Consider the following 18896-nt stretch of genomic DNA (forward strand, 5'->3'; position numbering starts at 1 on the left):
AGTCATTCTGATAAGTAGTTTTGAAGTTACAGTGTTTTGAAATCGCAACTTTAATTATAATCACCCTGTATTGTTAAAGTATGTTTTATTTTGTTAATAAGTAGCAGTTTATTTTTTACCCTTTCTGTTGGTTTCATCTGTTCTCGCCGTTTAAATATATATCAATAACTTATAAACATATAAAAATTATTTAAAAAAATAAAAAAGCTCCAGAAAAAGAGGATTCTTTCTGTCTGCCTCTCTTGCGTATCATTCTTGCGCAGGGGACACGCTAATCTTCTCTGTATTGTTCCAAATTTAGTATACGTACTGCGGAAGCAAGTAGGAAAACATTCATCGAAAAAAAGCCCATCTTTGACAGAAAAAACACTGAAATCGATCATCGATCATGCTAGAAAGCTAGATGATTTGTTAGCATATATGTTTATTCTATTATAAAGTCTTTCGCCCTAACAATTAGTCTTATGATTTTTGTTCTAATTCGTGTAATTTTCATGTCACGGCTCATTAAAGAACTAAGTAAAATCTTAAGTAAGTAAAATCTTGAGTATGAAAGCTAAAAACGATCTTGGAAATATTTAGGCTGATTAATTGAATTATGTACAGGGTGATTATAATTAAAGTTTAAGTTTAAAAACGCTATAAAAAAAGAACCACTGATGAAAATGATGTGAAATTGAAGAAGGCGGAAAGCGTATGGCAGAAGAAAAAATTTAGTTTTGAAAGTTAGCCACAGATGGCGCTGTAAGCGGCCGAATCACGACGAGAAATGATTCGTAAAACAACGGCTAAGGTGGAAGTTACACATTAAAACGTATTGACAAATTAGAATTGTTGAATAATTTTATTTGCATGACTGTACATATCACATCGAAAGGGACAAATCGGTTTCATGAGTTTTGCGGCGACGTACCGCATAAGAACCATTCATCAAAGAAGTTCGGAACTGTCACGAGACTGGCGCAAAACATGTTCAATATGGTGTCCACCATTGTGTGCAACAAGTTGAAAGCGACAAACAGCATGTTCCACAACGGATCGCAGTGTCTCTGGGGTGATGTTCAGAATGTGTTGTGAAATGCGTGCCTTTAATTCCGCTAATTTGCAATTGGAGCACGGAACACAACATCCTTCAGATATCCCCACAGCCAGAAATCACACGGAGTAAGATCAGGCGATCGGGACGGCCAGGCTGTAGGGAAATGACGGCTGATAATTCGAGCATTTCCGAAATGGCGCCTCAGCAGCTGCTTCACGTGATGTGCAATGTGCGGAGGAGCGCCATCTTGCATAAAAATGATTTCATCCACACATCCATGCTGTTGCAGAGCTGGAATCACGTGGTTGCGCAAAAGAGACGCATACCTCTGACCAGTGACGGTTGCGATAACAGGATCGGAAGCACCCGTCTGCTCGAAAAAATATGGTTGTAGGATGAAGGATGCCGTAAAGCCACACCATACAGTGACCTTTTCAGGATGAAGTGGTACGGGGTGCTTTGCCAATGGATTTTCTGTTGCCCGTATTCGACAATTCTGGGTATTCACGTATCCTGTCAGATAGAAATGGGCTTCATCTATCCACAAAATTTTCCACGGCCATTCATTATCCATTTCCATGCGAGCCAGGAATTCTAACGCAAACGTCTCCCTAGCTGTCAGGTCAGACGGAAGCAAATCCTGCACATAGCCAATTTTGTACGGATAGCATTGCAGGATGTTTCGTACAATTTTCAGCACCGTGCTCGTAGGCCTGTCCAATGTTCGGGCAATTCCTCGTGCACTGCACGGTTGCACACCACCGGCCGACCCCTCCTGTAATGCTGGGGCCACTTCTTCAACTACCGTCGAATGCACTCGTTTTCTCCTTCTACCAGATTGCACATCAAACGAACCTGTCGCTTCGAATTTTTGCATCATTTTCTTTAGACATACGACACTCATTGGACCAATGCCTTCTTTTATACCCTTCAGTGTCCTGAATTTTTGCAGAGCTACTCTTGCACAATCATCATTCTTGTAATACAGCTTTACCAGCAGAGCGCGGTCCTGCAGTGAAACACCCATGGCGAACGTCTGAGACGCAAAATGAGGAACAGCCTGGTACCTGACGGCTTTATAACACTGAAATTTAACTAACATTTTAATTTACGTCTTCTTCCGCTTGCAGCGCCATCTGTTGCTAACTTTTGAAACTAAATTTTTTCTTCTGCCATACGCTTTCCGCCTTCTTCAATAACATTCCTTTCAAATTTGACCTCATTTTCATGAGTGGTTCTTTTTTTATAGCGTTTTGAAACTTAAACTTTAATTATAATCACCCTGTATATATCGATAATGCATAGTTTCTCAACGTCTATTCAGTATAGTTTCCCAAAGTTTAGTTGATAACACAGAGTTCCCCAACGCTGGTTAGGTGTAAGTAGGAGATGTTTCGAAGTGTGTTGCTTCACCGAAGAGCAGTAAAACGACTAAAATACATTGAAGGGTTAACGTTCAATCCAGTGATAATATGCATGAGACATTTTGTTGCTTAGACACAGTTTAAACAAACATTTACTTTCTTGCAAAAACTCTTCAGACAATAATTATACAGATTACAAAACATTACAATAATCATGACAAACTCCAGATCATGCCAGAAGAACTGAACACACGTTATACCAAATTGTATGCTTTTAATACAGTGGAACTTCTAAAATCTAAGTTAAATATCTACCAGTTGAATTCCCAGATTACTCCCTCAGGTGATCATCTATTTGCAATGCCATGAATTAAGGTCAATTGATGCAAATCGAGCTTTACATAAGGTAATTTAAAATTGCAATGGCATGCAGTTAATGCCTAAATACAAAATTCAAAAATATCAGGGCAGAAAACGCGGAACTAATTAGAAGAGACAATGTACAAAAAAGCTTTGAAACAGGCTTCTGAACAATGTGTTTTAAAGCACTGTGTTTAACAGTGTCACATATTGAAACACTGTGTTTTAAATCCTGAGTATCCATCTATTATTACTCTTCATTCATATTATCATTAAGTATTACTTTAACTTTTATATCAGCAATTGATGATTTACTCACAAGAAATAGCTTCCCATAGGGTAATTGGCCTAAATTTCATTTGCTTCAGATACAATTTATAACTCCCAAAACGAGAAGTTTATTTAGTTCATTTGTAGTCACTTTTTATGTGTCTTAAGTGAAAGTTCTCTATGTCACTGCTATTTAGAATAAATGGCTCAGTATCTGCTAGCGGTTTAAGTATTTAAGTAGTCATTATAGTCCTAAAAATTTAAAAGCTTCTTCATTATGAAAAAAGATTGAACGGATTCCTTGGTGGTATTAAACACGAGTTTTGCCGCCCAACCGAGATAGTGGCTAATGACGGTGACTGCCGTACTGAAGGGTTGGGTTAGAATCCGAGAAGGCATGCATGTATAGCGTCTGTGCGGCATGAAGACACTCTAAAAATGCGGCAAGCCTAAAGTCTTAAAGAGAGGTTGATGGTAGGAGAAGAAGGGGGTAGGAGACCCTCAGACTCGTCCACCCGGGGCGGGGCTCGCTCTCAACATTGGGAGGCAGAATTGAGCTAAAATCGGGTTGTCACCTATATAGTGCTCAAGGCTCTTGCCAAAAACAGGCACATATGACTCCTTACCACGATGAATGTCGTGGGATTGTGCTGACATTTCTCAGATAAGTGAGACTCGTAAGAGCAACAACAAACACGAGTTTTGCAATATATCGCATAGATGAGTTAACCGCTATATATAAATGTACATAAAAAGAATATATTTTCTTTTTAAAATTTATTTTCAAATTTATGTCCTATTTTGCTATATTTCAAGATATTTATGTATTTGAAGCTAAGCTAAAATCTGCCTAAAGCAAGACATTGTCATGAAAACTAGACTCTGGATAGAAGATAGTTGTTCAGATAAACAGCCAAATTTAACAGTAAAAATTTAAATCTGAATTGAAGAAATATAGGAGACTTATGCAAATCTAGAATTTAAATATTTGTTGTTTGCATTTTGCACTTTTGATCCCTAGTTTTTTCTTATAAGGTCCTATTCTGGCTCTTCATTCACTTTTATTTCATTTCCCTTCGATTACAAAGCACTAATGTATTCATTTTGCATTCTTTATATTACACGCTTTATGCCATCCATTAAATCTACATCCCTACGTTTTATCTTACTTTATTTCTGCACAAGGAACAATAGGTAACCAAAATCAGACACTCACCTGTTTTATTTACAGCCCCTGAACCTAATTCTAAAGAATAATTACTGCAGTTCTTCCTTCGCAGACTTTTATTACAAATTGTTCCCCAATGAAAGCATTCGAGCCACGGTCAATTTGGCTTCGCGAGCAATGGGACGATAAAAAAGAACCATTGTCTACAAAAACAAATAAATCTGAGATTCTCCACCCATCTGTTAATCTCTTCTCCTATCTGTAGTTGGTTGGATTCTTGTTTCGAAACAGAGTCGATGGACAGGCAATGGTGGAGGCTGAATCACCAATAAACAAAGAGATTCAATGATTGTTATTTCTATTGAGAAGGATTTAGGAAATCGGTGGCAGTGTACCTTTCAGGAACTAATTTTCAACTGAGTAAGATACTTTCTCTTCTGGGAACCAAGCTTTAATTACGATACAAGTCTAGTTCGTGTACTTTCTTTCACATGGATAGATTTTCTTTTGCTAAAGTGAACGTAACTTTACATTGTTCTCGAACAAATCAAATATTACATCTCCAATAATATGTTTAAGATAAGCGTTTCATTTCACATTAAATCAAAACGAAAGGCATTAATGGAAACGGATTTAATGTAACTTTTGTAGCTTTTACTTTTGAGTTACAAAATGTGTTACCCTATAGCTCTTTATATAAAATATAACACAGAGTTTTTCTCTTAAAATCTTACATTTTTGCAGGCTAACATTTAAAACTATAGTATATTGTAGAGACATTAGGTTTCTTCTGAAGCAGGAGATGTGAAAAATGAGCAGTGCCCTCACCGGAATTCAAACCCTGGACCTTTCGAATACGCGTCGATTATGCTTTTAATTACACCACGAAGATCTGCGAAAAATATTGATGAAATACCTTGTAATATTAAAAGAGTTTTAACTTAAATCACGCAACCAAAGGAAAGATTTTAGTGATTTACATTTCGAAGAAAATTTACTTATCTTTATTAGTATCATTACTCATCAGATTGTATTTAAAATGTAAATACATTAACGTTGCCTCATTATAACTTCGATTAAATGAAGGTATCAGACCTCTGATAGAGTTTCAGAACAAAAAAGGTCCTCTATCAAAATATATACAGATGATCCTTGTTAAATAGCTATCCGTAACGAGATATTTCTTAAATACTAGTGCATATAATTACAAGCATTTCATAAATAATTTGAAAACCATCAGTTTATAAGGGGTTCGTTTTGGATAGGGTCATAGAAGAGGCCTTTATAGTGTAACAATTATATATTAACAGTTTTAAATTACACACGAACATTACATTTAACTTTAAGAAAATTACAGAGCAAGAGTCTGATACAACCTATCAGGTTAAATGCTTGGCTTTTACTGAAGTACTTCTCTGGCTACTCACCAGCGGGCACCCTTTTTGTTACAGTTAGTCCAACAGTTTATATTAACAACAGAGTTTATATTAAAGGATTGGTTACAACCTCCCCCTCTAGCTCCGCCGACGTCCCGGAAAGGAGACAGAACTGGAAGATTTGGGAGCTCTTGTAATATTGTCTGTAGTCTCAGTTTTTTGTTTTTGTTTTTGTTTTTGTTTTTTGTTTTTGTTTTTTGTTTCCTTTGCAAGGGACCTCTCTTTGAAGCACTGTCCGGTACCACAAGTTCATGATTATGTCGGCAACAGAAAGTAACTTTTGGCGGTCTACCTCTCTTCCTGAGCAGAAGAATGGGAAAAGTGAAAGAATCTTTGAAAGGTGTTAATGCACTCATGCCGTCTGTTACACCAGTTTAATTAGGTAGTAAATGACTATTTTCCTCAGATTCGGTGTAATAAACTCAATGCGAATTTCAAAGTGGTTATAGCAGCTTTTAGATATATTATGTTACATTTTCTTAATTCTTATACAGATGTAATGATTTTACATTCCTTTACTAATGTTGAAAAGGGAAATCTAAATAAGTGACAAAACTTTTTAGCCGAGTAATTGATTTCATTAAAATGAGAAATTTAATTATTTGAAGTCTGTGAGATATACCTATATATGGAAAGTGATATTTTCATTGGGGGCTTCTTACAAATGGACGCGACGGAAGTCCCATACACACTTACATTCAGACCCAAATAATAGAAATCGGAATAAACTACAAGTACTCATAAGAACCAGTAGTCAATTGCTAGGCCTGTTTAGTATGAGAATACGTTGATTATGCAGTGCTTAAAATCAGAAATATTACCTGGTCTTCTTTAGAACTTAATTGAAGTCAAAAGTTAATGTTGAATCATTATAAATGTTTTAAGAAAAATAATACTCTTTCTGCTTGTTTTCACGACCTTTTCTTGCTTAATAAAAACAAAGGAATCATTTGTTTTGTTTTAGAAGAATGCTAAATTAATAATACTGTAACAAAGAATATTTAATATTATTTTACAATAAAAGGCAGTTACATGCATATATTTAAACATGTATTTTGAAACCTGTGAGTTTAAATTATTTCTAAGCTTCATTACTTTAGTAAAATGTTTTCATTCGGGGTAAAAAAGAATAATTAATCTTTACAGAAACGTTTTTTATTTTTAGTATAAAAGTATCGACCATTATGGGCGTAATTAATATTTGATACAACACTAAAATTAAAAAAAAATACGTGAAAAATTCGTTTTTAAGCAATTAATATTATTTTCGATTATACTTTTTGACAGCTGTTTTAAGATGAAAGCAGTACCTCCGTCTTCAAAATTTGAACAATTGAAACAGAAGTAAGTTCTTTTAAATACGACATATGTTATTCGTTTCAATCAATTATTTCTTTGTATCACGTTTTGCGTGAAATCTTAAGACAAAACCAAATTCTCAAAAATTAAAGAAGGACCAACTGTGCGATCGTAGAAGACATTTCAAGAAGCTAAATGAGCAATAAAGCCGATAAAGCACAAAGAAAACCACCAGTAAAAGTTTGGAAAGTTCAAAACTCTCCATTTACCCTCAGCCACATGTCAGCCATAAAATTTCTTCCGTGAAGTCATTTGAGGACAACGATGGCAACAGGGAAGAACGATTTCTAACATGTGACACTTTGGGCGCCATATGGTAAGCTTTTCGAGTTTTATTATTGGTTTCTTTAAGAGCAGATCCATTAAACTTTGCCATGACCTAAAAATGTTTGAAATTTTTAAAAAACATAAAGCTAATGGTATTGTTTACTTTATTAATGTTTTTCTCTTTTCTGTTGGCTACACATGTTTAAATGGTCATAATCTCGTCCTTTTCTAGACACAAAATGGTAACAGATTTCGGCTTGGATGTTGTGTGGGTCACATTAAATCATTATACTTTTTATCATTTGTTTTATGGGACAAGCTTTAATTTGCTTGAAAATAATTTTAATGAAAGTTTGTTATGAAAAATTAATATTAGTTTAGTATACATGTTTCCGTATTCCTAAGCAGTTCTTTTTGTTCAAAAATTTTAATTAATGAACATTAATTCTTCTTTCGTAAATTAGATAGGTATGAAAAGTATCGCTTAACTAAATGAGAAAAAAAAATTAAATCAATTTGTGTAAAAGATTATAAAGAGAATAAAATATTTTAACCTTATTTGTGTTATATTTAAGTGGTTCAAACGAAAAGAACTTATAAAGTTTGAGGTTTTTCATAATATTAATAATTCTAATCTCCTAGCACACTGGTAGATATTTATCGCTGCGTCTGAAATTAACAACAAAGTCTTTGGAAGATCTTAAAACAAATCTTTTTATTAAATCAGAACTTGAACATAAACGCACCACTGATGCTTACAAATTAGCCATCACTTCTGGCGGTGAAACTCAACTAAACAAAGGCTATACCATTGATTTAAAGCGAAGTGGGCTCAAACTTCTCATCGAGTAACAATTTAAATGTCGTCAACTATAATGCAATCTTATCTGAGATAAGAGAAGCCTAGTAACGTGGCCTCGAGAGGTAGGCTACACGCTTTCTTTACAGTCCAACAACCTCACCTTAAATACACTTAATCTGATTCGAATTTTTGTAGAGAAAAGGAAGGAAGAAGTGACAATAAAAATCTAAATCATAGTAACTGTTTAGATTAACATAAAGTAATGTTACAAACTTAGTTTTACTAACATGTTATTTTGTCCTCAAATTTCGTGAAATTTTATCAATAAATTTGTCAGTTATATTTTATTGCATACATTTTTACACATTAATTGTGCTTACAGAATTCTCATATCAAACTTTCATAATGCATCTTTCCGTAACAAATTGTATTAAACACAGAATTTAACCGAACGTAATAATGTAAATATTACAAGATTTTAATATGGAATTTTTAATCATTTGGATATTTTATATTTGTATTAGCTCAGTATTATACTGAGGCTTTCTTAATTTACCTTTTAATTGATCATTTCACAGCACACACAGACTATCTATTTAGGCAGTGGAAGTTTCCATTGAAGACTTTCTAATGAAAATTAACTTCTATGGATATTACGCAGAAGAAAACTATGAAAACAGCACACAGACAGCCATTTCTTCCAGACATGAACACTCGTTGCACTATCAGCATGCAGTCATTTTATAATTTCGGCCAGATGTAAAACACTTTCATTCATACGCTGCTGGAAGATTCAGAATGCGAATTGAAACTATTTTCAGGTTTTTTTTTATTGACAAGATATCAAATCTAGTGCCAAAAACTGTAAATTTGAATTGTAATTGAGAGAGAACTTTCAATCACAGCACAGATTAATGCAGGATTAGCAGTGACCTCAGAAATAATCTGTCTCATTATTCTTTTGCTGTTGGTTTATTCACGGTCAGTAGTCAGCAAATAAAATTTAAGAGAATAAAGAACTTATCTCTACTTGAAATATCAAAGGCTGTCCAAGAGGGCCAACTCTTTCGTTTAATATTCTTACCTGTGATTTTAGTTAATAATCCTTTTACATTAGTTTAAGCGAGTCTTTCTGATCTGAGGGAAAATCGTTATAGTACTAGAAGATGTAACCAAATATACCGGCACAGAATAAAATTAAAGTTACAAACATACACAAATTAAAGTTACAAACATACGTAAAGTAAAGTTACAAACATACACAAATTAAAGTTACAAACATACGTAAATTAAAGTTACAAACATACACAAATTAAAGTTACAAACACTTTTTTACTATATTTTAAAATTTACAATAATATCATATTTCAATAATAATATCCATTTTTGATCGTTTTCGAATCCATTTGGATGATATTTTTGCCTGACGTCAGTACGTACGGACAGACTAAGCCAATGTATGTTTCAAAATTGATTTTTAAAGTGGCTATAAAAGGAATTTTTTTCTTGACGTATATAGATATGTATGTAGCATAACTCAAAAACAATTCGTCTTAAAACACTGAAATTTTCTATATGGGACTGCTATAAAACCTAGTAGCGCACCTCTCTTTTTATTGCAACCAGGATAAACAAAAGTATGTATATTACCCTGCCTTTATTTTTGCAATCGTTGGTCATAGTCATATAATTCCAGTTATAAAAATGTTTTAAGTGACGAAGATATTCATGATTTAACAATGTCAAATTTAAAAAAAAAACAATTCAGTTTTAGACAAATAACAGAATCTAAATTAATTCAATTTTCCTCTTTCTATGTTTTTATTTGGAAAATTTCATACTCGTTATGAAAAATTAAAATTAGAAGAAGTTTTGCTCCCATATGACAAAAAGTGAGCGGAATATTTAACGTCAAGATGTGCAACTTTTGATGTAATTTTTAATGGGCTTTGAGAGAAAGGTTAATTAAATTTGAATAATTCGAGGAAATAAATTTAAATAAGGTGCGAGAAAAAATAAATTCCTTTAACAGGCCTCACAAGGAAGTTATGGATATCTACATCAGATTTTATTTTTAAATATGACATCATATACAAATTGTCGAATGGTAAATTGAATGCTAAGCTTCTGATGATTGTTAAAGATTAAAATAATGCGCCTTTTTAAGAAAATATGAAAGTAATTTGTTTGAAATTCTGTGAAATTTGTTTTTAAAATAGTTTTCCTGGATAGGAAAATCTCGCGACTGGTTGATTTAATTTGTTTTTGCAATCATTTGCACTATGCATTGAAATCAAGAAACGGCGCTAGCCTCGAGGAGGGAGGACGATTACAAACGGAGGTGACTCGATGGTTACGTTATCTTCAACTGTGGTACCCAAACTACAGGTACCATCATATAGAAGTTAAATTCGCAGGTCAATGTACTGTGACATCTACAGAAATTCAACATATGACATTAAATTAAAGATGCCTTATATGGTTAAAAGTATTACTGATGCTCTCGCTATTGGGTTTGCAACACCAGTTTCGTAACATACTTGGTATGTGTGCCTCTCAACAAATGGCAGATGACAGAGCTGACTTTTGTGGACCAAAATTATTATTCTTCGACGCAGCACGATTAAGATTATGGCATCTACAATGATGAACCGAGATTTAGTACTGAGCGAGATTCTGGACTATTCTTTATCTGGAAAAAACATGGAGTCCGCTATTATCTCGTCAACATAAGGTTAGTCAACCATTTTGACGGAAATGGAAAACTTATCTGGGGAAGCACCAGAGTGGATGTCTGTACATCTTCGATACGTAATTTAGACCATAAAGATAAATAAGGAAAATATACTTGACATTATATGAGGCGTTTATTCCGAGAGTGATATTGTATGAGGCATGATAGAGAGATGGCTTACTTTCTGTCATGCTTCAAGCCATTTTATCCATCCAATGAGAAGTTGTCTAGCACCTAAACAATCAAACAGAGCCAAACTATACAGATGGCAGGGGTAAGTCAATCGGCATTTATTTCTATGCAATAGCAGAAATACAATGACAGTTTGCAGATAGAGTTCCCTGTACATTATGTGGAAATGGAAACTATAGACACTTAAATTTAACAAATTTTGAAAACGGAAATTTACAGATATTTGCAATGGTGTTTTGTGAAATGACAGTTGTAAAGAGATTCAGGAAGAGAGAATATAGAGGTGTCTCTCTGTATTTGAATTTTGAACAGAATTCCAAGTTGTGATATTAAGTCTTAAAGTTTTTAAAATGTTCGACAAATATTACGAAATTGGTGTTTATAGTCTCAATTGGTTAGTCTTGATCTTGTTAAAACTCATCAGAGTTTTCATTTATGCATATAATTATCTACATATCTCTATCTAAAAATTATTGTTATTTTCAGTTTCATATTATTATTCTGTGTTATTTACATAGTTTTATATTTTTATTTTATATTATTATTTCTGCTTGTTTCAGTTCCATAATTAAATTAAATGTGTCTCCACATTTAATGTTCCATATTTAATTTTAAAATATTTCATACTTATGTATCTATGATGCCAATGCTATATTCTTCAAGGTGTTGTGTTTTAGATACTGGACGCAAACGTTTTAAAGTACTGAATTGTTCCCTCACGTTTTGTTTTAATAAGTAAACATATTATTGCAGAACTTCGATCATTACCATATCGAATATGTCAAAATAATCTCACAAAGGAAGATATTTTGAAATTTATAAAAATATTTAATGGATTTCAGGAGATTTTTGAAACTTTCTCGGCATTTTAGCTGTCAGACATATTTAAGAATAATGCATTTTAGGTCAAAAGACTTGCATCTTTATTGCATGGGTCGCGGCATGGGGGCCCTCTAAATATATAGCGAGCCAAATGTTCTCTCGTGTGAACTGGTGATAGGGGAGAGGTAGAGAGATGGGAGATCCTCGAACCATATCCCCAGGGTACTCTCCCAGAGGTTCTGGCAAACACTCTTCGTGAAATTCATGAAGAAGTCAACAACAACAAAATTTTAATTTTGCATTTGTTCTTATCTCCACTATTTTATTCATAGTCGCATAGGATCAAACATATTACGATATTTATTTTGTAATTTTTCTATGACATTTAGGTAAAACTTGGAACTTTTAAAATATTTTCTAATGTACAATTTTATTTATATCATATCCTTTTATTAAACATTCTTTAAATACAAAGTGAACACTCTACACTTCCGTTTATTCTGTTTTCACAGCTTAATAAAACTATAGATAGTAGCAGTTCTTGATACATCTCTCAAAGAATAAGTGTTACAGCCAAAATTTCGAGGAAGTCTTCGATATCTTCTTTGTCCCTTTTAACTGCCGGTTGAATTTCTGCCCCCTGAAACTTTGCCAAAGAGCCAATCCGAGGAGCTCGGGGAAAGTATTTAAAGCCCAGAGCAGCGTATCAGGCGGAAAGAAGAAAGTGAGACCTCCGAGTATGAAAGAACAACAGAAGTAGGGGAGGAAGAAATAAGAGGGGACACGGAAAAAGGAGAAAAAGCAAAAATGGAGAATGATAGGAAGTGAATTCCAGAAAGCGATTACACGTACAGGGAATGACGTCATGACGCCATGATTCACTGTCCCAGAGGTGCTCATCCTCGCTCGTCCCCTTTTTCTCCACCCTGCTTCATCTCGCTCTTGCCCTTCAGCCATGCGGGATGAAGCGTGGATGAAGGGAATACCCACCTATTGCACACGATATATTCGTAAATGGAATTCGCTGAAATTTACCATAACCAACATTTGTGTTTTAGATTATGAACAAGGAATACTCATAATTCTAACTTTAACTAGATATACTGTAGACAATTTTTTATATAAAATAAAGTTCGCAGTTTTTGGTAAATACAAATGTTTTGGAGTTTATTATCAAGCACTTTTGAAGCATTTCCGTTTATATGCTTTCTCGAATATAGCAAACCACAAGACGCTGCCTAAGAAGAAGGATACTTTAATGATGGGCTTCCTAATGGAAATCTGCTTGTACTTAAGCTGCATAGAGGAAAAAATACAGAAACAGTGCAGTGAAAAACAGTTCCACAAAAACAGAATTCGAAAAAGAATCGAATTTCCAGTGTTCGGCAGTTTTTCCATTTGGGCATTATTGACGGAAAATTTACGTAAACAAAAGGTTATACACATTTTTTTGTTCAAACACTTATACATAAATTAATCGTGTCCCATGCCATATAAGCCCTGCATAACAGTACTCCTACAGCTGATTAAATAAAAATTGTACAGACAATTACACCTGAAACGACAGTTCTTGAGTAAAACGTGCATGAAAAATTTGTTAGGGAAATTAATTTTATGGGATTTAAAGCGGGTTACAAATCCAGTAATTTATTTTTAACAATATGGTTGAGAAAGCATTAGTACTAAGAATTTAATCTTAACTTCAGAAGGAGATGTATGATCAGGTATGAAATTCTTCCATTATCCTGCAGATTTTAGGTCACTTTAACAAAACAAAATGGCTGATAATTTTCTTATGACAGTTGCACGTGTAATGCTATGGATTACAAGGATGTGTTTCTTTGGACGCATTTTAATCTACTCAAATTGAGATATAATGGCTATTCAGAGCTTATGAGGTAATCAAAGGACACCTGCATGCTCCTGTAATATACAAGAATAATAGTAATCTATAAATAAAAATAATGCATAATGTTACAGCATCAAAAATGTGAAAATTATTCTTTTAGAAGCAAACATTTAACGATGCACAGTAGCTTGCACAGATAGTCATTTTGATGGATGATTATTTCCTAAGGTACATTAAATGTTAATAATATTAAGAAGATTAATTATTCTTATAAAATAAAGCAACTTGTAAGGGTAGAAAAGTAAAGACTCTTCCATAAGATCCGGCGGCTAGTCGGAGCTACAAGCCTAAACACAGGAAATATCACAGAAATCGTATCATTCAGACTGACCTCAGAAACTGGGGCATCATGGTAAGCATTACTTTTAAGAGGACATCTCTCTGTATAAAATCTTTGACTATCAATCCACAGTAACTATGTATTGTCCAGATCACTAGAATGTGGCTGAGTATCAAACCTAGGAAAAACGGATAGCTAGACAGTGCTTGCTACTAAGCCACTACATCATGACTTAAGTCACAATCAATGTTTTTGCAAATAAAAGCAGTATGTACATCCAGATAAAAGAAACGTATTGAAAGGTTCATAAATAAAGCATATACATATAAATTCGCTTAAAACTATTGGTTTGTTTGAAAGAATAATAAAGCACTAACAATCAAATAATTTTTTAAATAAATAAATTAATACAAATGTATATTAAGTAATTTTTCATAATCCGTTGTTTTGCATAACATTTTAATAACCGTTTTGTAAAAGAAAATATTCTTAAGGTGTGGACTTCCTTTAATAATTATTAGTATTTCTAGCAATTTTTGGAAAACGTTTGAGTTTTAATAGCCTATTTGCTTTGTAAACTTGATATTCAGTGCCAATAACTTAAAAATGTTTATATGAAATGTCTAACTAATATTAAACCAAATAAAATCTTGACTGCATTGTTAAAATAAATTGCAATGCATATGTTATATTGCTAGCAAACTTTACTTACTTATCTAATAAATTATTATTATATTTATCTATACTAAATCAATTCTTCTTTCCATTATCATAGATATTTAGTGGATTTATAGATGATACATAACATTAATTGAATTTACACTTCATTTTTATTATGACATTTAAGTAATAACTAAACTTACATACCTGAAATTAGCTTGCAAGTATCCCCTCTATTTTGAGAATATCCAGTTTTATCACAACGAAGGTGCTGTTTTTAATTTTTATCTCACCCCTCTAATAATAAGGTAGGAATTCCAGTCAGGCAGATAGCAAGTCCTGCGGATATAGAAAGTTGGGGATTGGAGAGAAAATCCGAGAAAGGGTTAGGTGGAAAATGATGGAGGGGTGCTCTACACACGCCACGTGTTCGTGGCAGTTTAATGGAATTACAATAGATGGGGTGTAATGCCATGGTGCAGGCAAAACGATTGTGAATGAGAATTTTCTACTTTTTCTCCGTCAACTTTTCCATGGACATGGGAGTTACACTTCACCACCCATGCATTTTTTACAATAATATTTGCCGTTGCTTTCACAGCAGCTACTTTTTGAACTTTGTTTCACAGAGAAAACAGAATCGATGAATTCTTATGAATATCGTTAAGTAGTGGAAACCGTAATATCGAATTACTTCCGTTACGATTTATTCATTTATATATTTGTTCGATGGAAATGTGACTTTCGTGTAAATTACGTGCTTTAAAATATGAACATAATTTAGTGATCATAAGAGATGTAGCAGCATGGAATTTGGGGAATCTTTGCATTTATTCATAGTACTTGATAATTTCCGGACAATTTGGTTATAAAAACGTTTGTAAAACTGTAATTTTTTTAAGGAGTTTATCATCGATGGTAATTATGTTGTTAATCTTTTTGAAAGAATAAATCTCAATGGCAGTTATGGTACTTTACTTTCAGACACTTAACCCTTATATTAAGTTCACTCGTCAGTGATAACGTGACTCGTAAGTGATAAGGGGAATGCATGACGACTTTATACTCTAATCCATAAAAATAGCATGTACAAGTTGACGTAGTTTTGAATTACACTTCGCGTAAAGTTACCGTACTGAAATCCTGTTTTGTATTCAGTCATATAAACAAATAAACTTCACAATATTATTTAATGCTACAAAATACCTTAGATCATCAGTTATGCGAACTTATAACCTATCGAAATAAATGTTCTTTCCAGTCTAAAAAGACAAATTTTAGCATTACATTTTCACAATACGTAGAATTTCTTTAACTTACTTAAGTCGAATTATTCAGTAAATTGAACATTTTCCAAATGACAAATTATTTCATTTACGTTTCTTTCTTGTTAATCCGAAAACCAGCTCTGGTATTATTAGCTTAAAGGAGCGTTTTCTCAGAAGAGCTATTACTCATGAAACCGCATTTTGTGGCGTTCTACTATAAACGGCGAATCGCTTTTTAAGTTGTTGCCATCAAATATTATCGCCCTGTTATATATTTCAAGAAATTAAATAATGAAGAATCTGCTTGATGGTACGTATGTTTCTCGCATTGTAAAAAAAAGACGGTGCCTAGAGCCATCAAATTTTGAATAATGTAATCTTCCCCCCCGAATATGGGCACCTGGACGCCCAAAATTTTAATTTCGAATTTGTTTTATTATCTATTTCATATTTTGTAAAACTTTAACGGATTTTTATTAACAAACTCCACTATTTCAAATCTAGCAAAAACTGTACGAAAAAAAAAAAATGCGTGCGAGACTGTGTATCGGAAATTCTAAAGATATGGTGTTTTTAAATATTTTGAGATATTGCTGTTGAATTGCATTTTATGTGGTTTAACTGCGAAGAACAGGTTATTTAGTAAATACAGGTAACACACAAAACGTTAAAAAACGCCTCTTTGGGGGTTATATAAAATTGGAAAGCTTTCAGATTTTATTTTATTTTATTTCAATTATAGCTATTAAAGTCCTCTTTTCTAAGGCTTTCATTTACGAATTAATTATATAAGGGACTATCGTCATTTTCCCGTGCATGCTTTTGTATTGTAAATATTAATATGTATGGTTAGCAGTTGGAAGTTCCAGGGTTCGAATCCCACAGACAGCACAGCATTTTTTGTGTGTGTTTGCTATTTCGAATGTAAGTCTGATGTCCCTACCGACCGCACTTGTCTTCATGTTATTCATGTTGACCTCTGAAGGTGGACACTGAAAATTTCTGAACACCTTATTCTGTTTGGAGCTAGAAATTTCTATAACTGAGTATTCATTACATGGTTGTATAATTAATAATAATTTTCAGAAAACTATCTAAAACAAATTAACTGCATTTTATTTCAATGAATTTAAGCGTAATGATAGGAAGGATATCGAGAATTTCAATGAAACTTCTACAAAATTTCGGAACACTGTAATTTTGCAACGCATATGTCAGATTTTACAATTAGCATTATAAGCTTCCGTAAGAAATATTAATGAAATGAATCATTCTTAAAAACGTGTCGATAGATTAAGTATATTTTATCAATAAATACCCCAAAATTAGCGATTAAATTAGATTGGTGAAGATCTAGTGTAGAAGTATTTAAATTGTCCGTTCATTAGACTAATAATTTAGTCTAGATTATCTTGCGATATTTGATTTAGTTTAACCCAGAAGTTACATTTCGGTTGATTCGTTTTTTTTTTTTTTTTTTTATGTTTTGGTTTCGTCACATAATCGCAAACATTTAGGCAAATTTTATAGCAAGAGGTCTAGTTGAAATTAGATTGTTATCACAACTGGTATAATCCTTTGTAGAAGTCTGGCCGCTGCTGCCGCTGCTTGCCTAAAGAGCAACTAATCCAAGTTGAAGTTAACGTCTGATGTTGTGACGTTTTGTAAGAGTTGGCAGACAGGTTGTAACTTTACGCAGAGTGTTTTGAATTGTAACGCAGTAAAATACTGTAGAGTACACCGAGTAGCTTCAGTGAGAGATATATAACTTGTTTTGGATTATTTTAACTGCAAATCTCACAAATTATGAGGGGAAAAGTTTCATGCAACGTTAATATTCAGAGTTGCATCTTGTGTTCATAGGATTCAGTAAGTAGATGATAACTAGGCAAACAGTAAATTAGCTTCCAAAGGCTGGCCGTTAAGTAGTTTAATTAAGTAGAAACTTAAGACTTTACAGTCTGATTTGGACAAGAGAACGTATACCTAAATTAACTCAATTTAACATTTGCCTTTGCTTTGAAGATTTGTTACAGTACGCTGGTATACATTTATTTTAAGAATACATGATGTTTACTGTTTTGTTTCCATTATTAAAAGCAAACTAACAGATAAGAAAACTAAATAAATAATAAAATTTAACTTAAATCTCAATATTTCACCTTTTCATTAATCATACGGTACATATCTCTAAACTTTCATTGCCATCATGAAAACAAATAATTATACGGTATTAAAGAGATTTATTATGAAGAAAGCGCACAGTCTAACTAACAACTTTAAGGTTCTTCGCTGTAAAACTGATGCTTAAATACTTTTATGAATGCTAATTCTGCCCAAGACGTTTACTCAAATAGATGAGTGCTATGAACTTACTCTTAAAGTTACTTTTGCTTCCGGAAACAGTTCCGATAAGCGCTTCAATCTAATATTTATTTGTTCCCTGTACGAAGTCAAACAAATGAATTCCTGTTAATCCATGTCTCAGACGCTGACTCGATGACGCAACTAAAGCCTTCATTTATCACGTTTATAATCTGAATGAAATTTCAAATCTATTTACATATCCTCTCTATGAACGAGTTCTCCCCTCATGAACTCATTAACGTTGTTTCCGCTGAGACACAATTGCGTCCTGCCACTGGCTAAAGATTTTGCAACAGCCTAACAAAAGCTCTTTCATAAATTTAGATAAACTTTCGCAAAGGAAGATTCTGCGAAACATTGTCTTGATTAAATTTGCTGCAGTCGTCTGCGTCAATGAATAAAGAGTTAGGAAAACTTGAATTTTTATCTTTTTGAGATTTATCGTTCCTTCATAAGATAAAAGTGATACATGTAGTTCTGAGTAACTGAATTTACGGTTTAACAATTAAAAGCTTCATTTAATATTTAAATAAAAACCTAAATTAAACAACATGAGCAAATCTACATAAATGTTAATTTTAATCTTTATTTAGAACAAA

At 33.2% G+C, this 18896-nt stretch overlaps 1 non-coding gene across 1 annotated transcript; it reads right to left on the reverse strand.

Annotated features, from left to right (window-relative positions):
* Positions 1–213: 213 nt before the first annotated feature.
* On the reverse strand, positions 214–325 carry LOC118196533 (U6 spliceosomal RNA). Its single transcript, XR_004759432.2, has one exon. It is a non-coding gene; the product is annotated as a U6 spliceosomal RNA (small nuclear RNA).
* Between the last annotated feature and the right edge of the window lie 18571 nt (positions 326–18896).

The sequence above is a fragment of the Stegodyphus dumicola genome, chromosome 1 (genome assembly GCF_044657685.1).
Source record: "Stegodyphus dumicola isolate Sdum_Otavi_A_Nest chromosome 1, ASM4465768v1".
NCBI classification, from domain to species: domain Eukaryota; kingdom Metazoa; phylum Arthropoda; class Arachnida; order Araneae; family Eresidae; genus Stegodyphus; species Stegodyphus dumicola.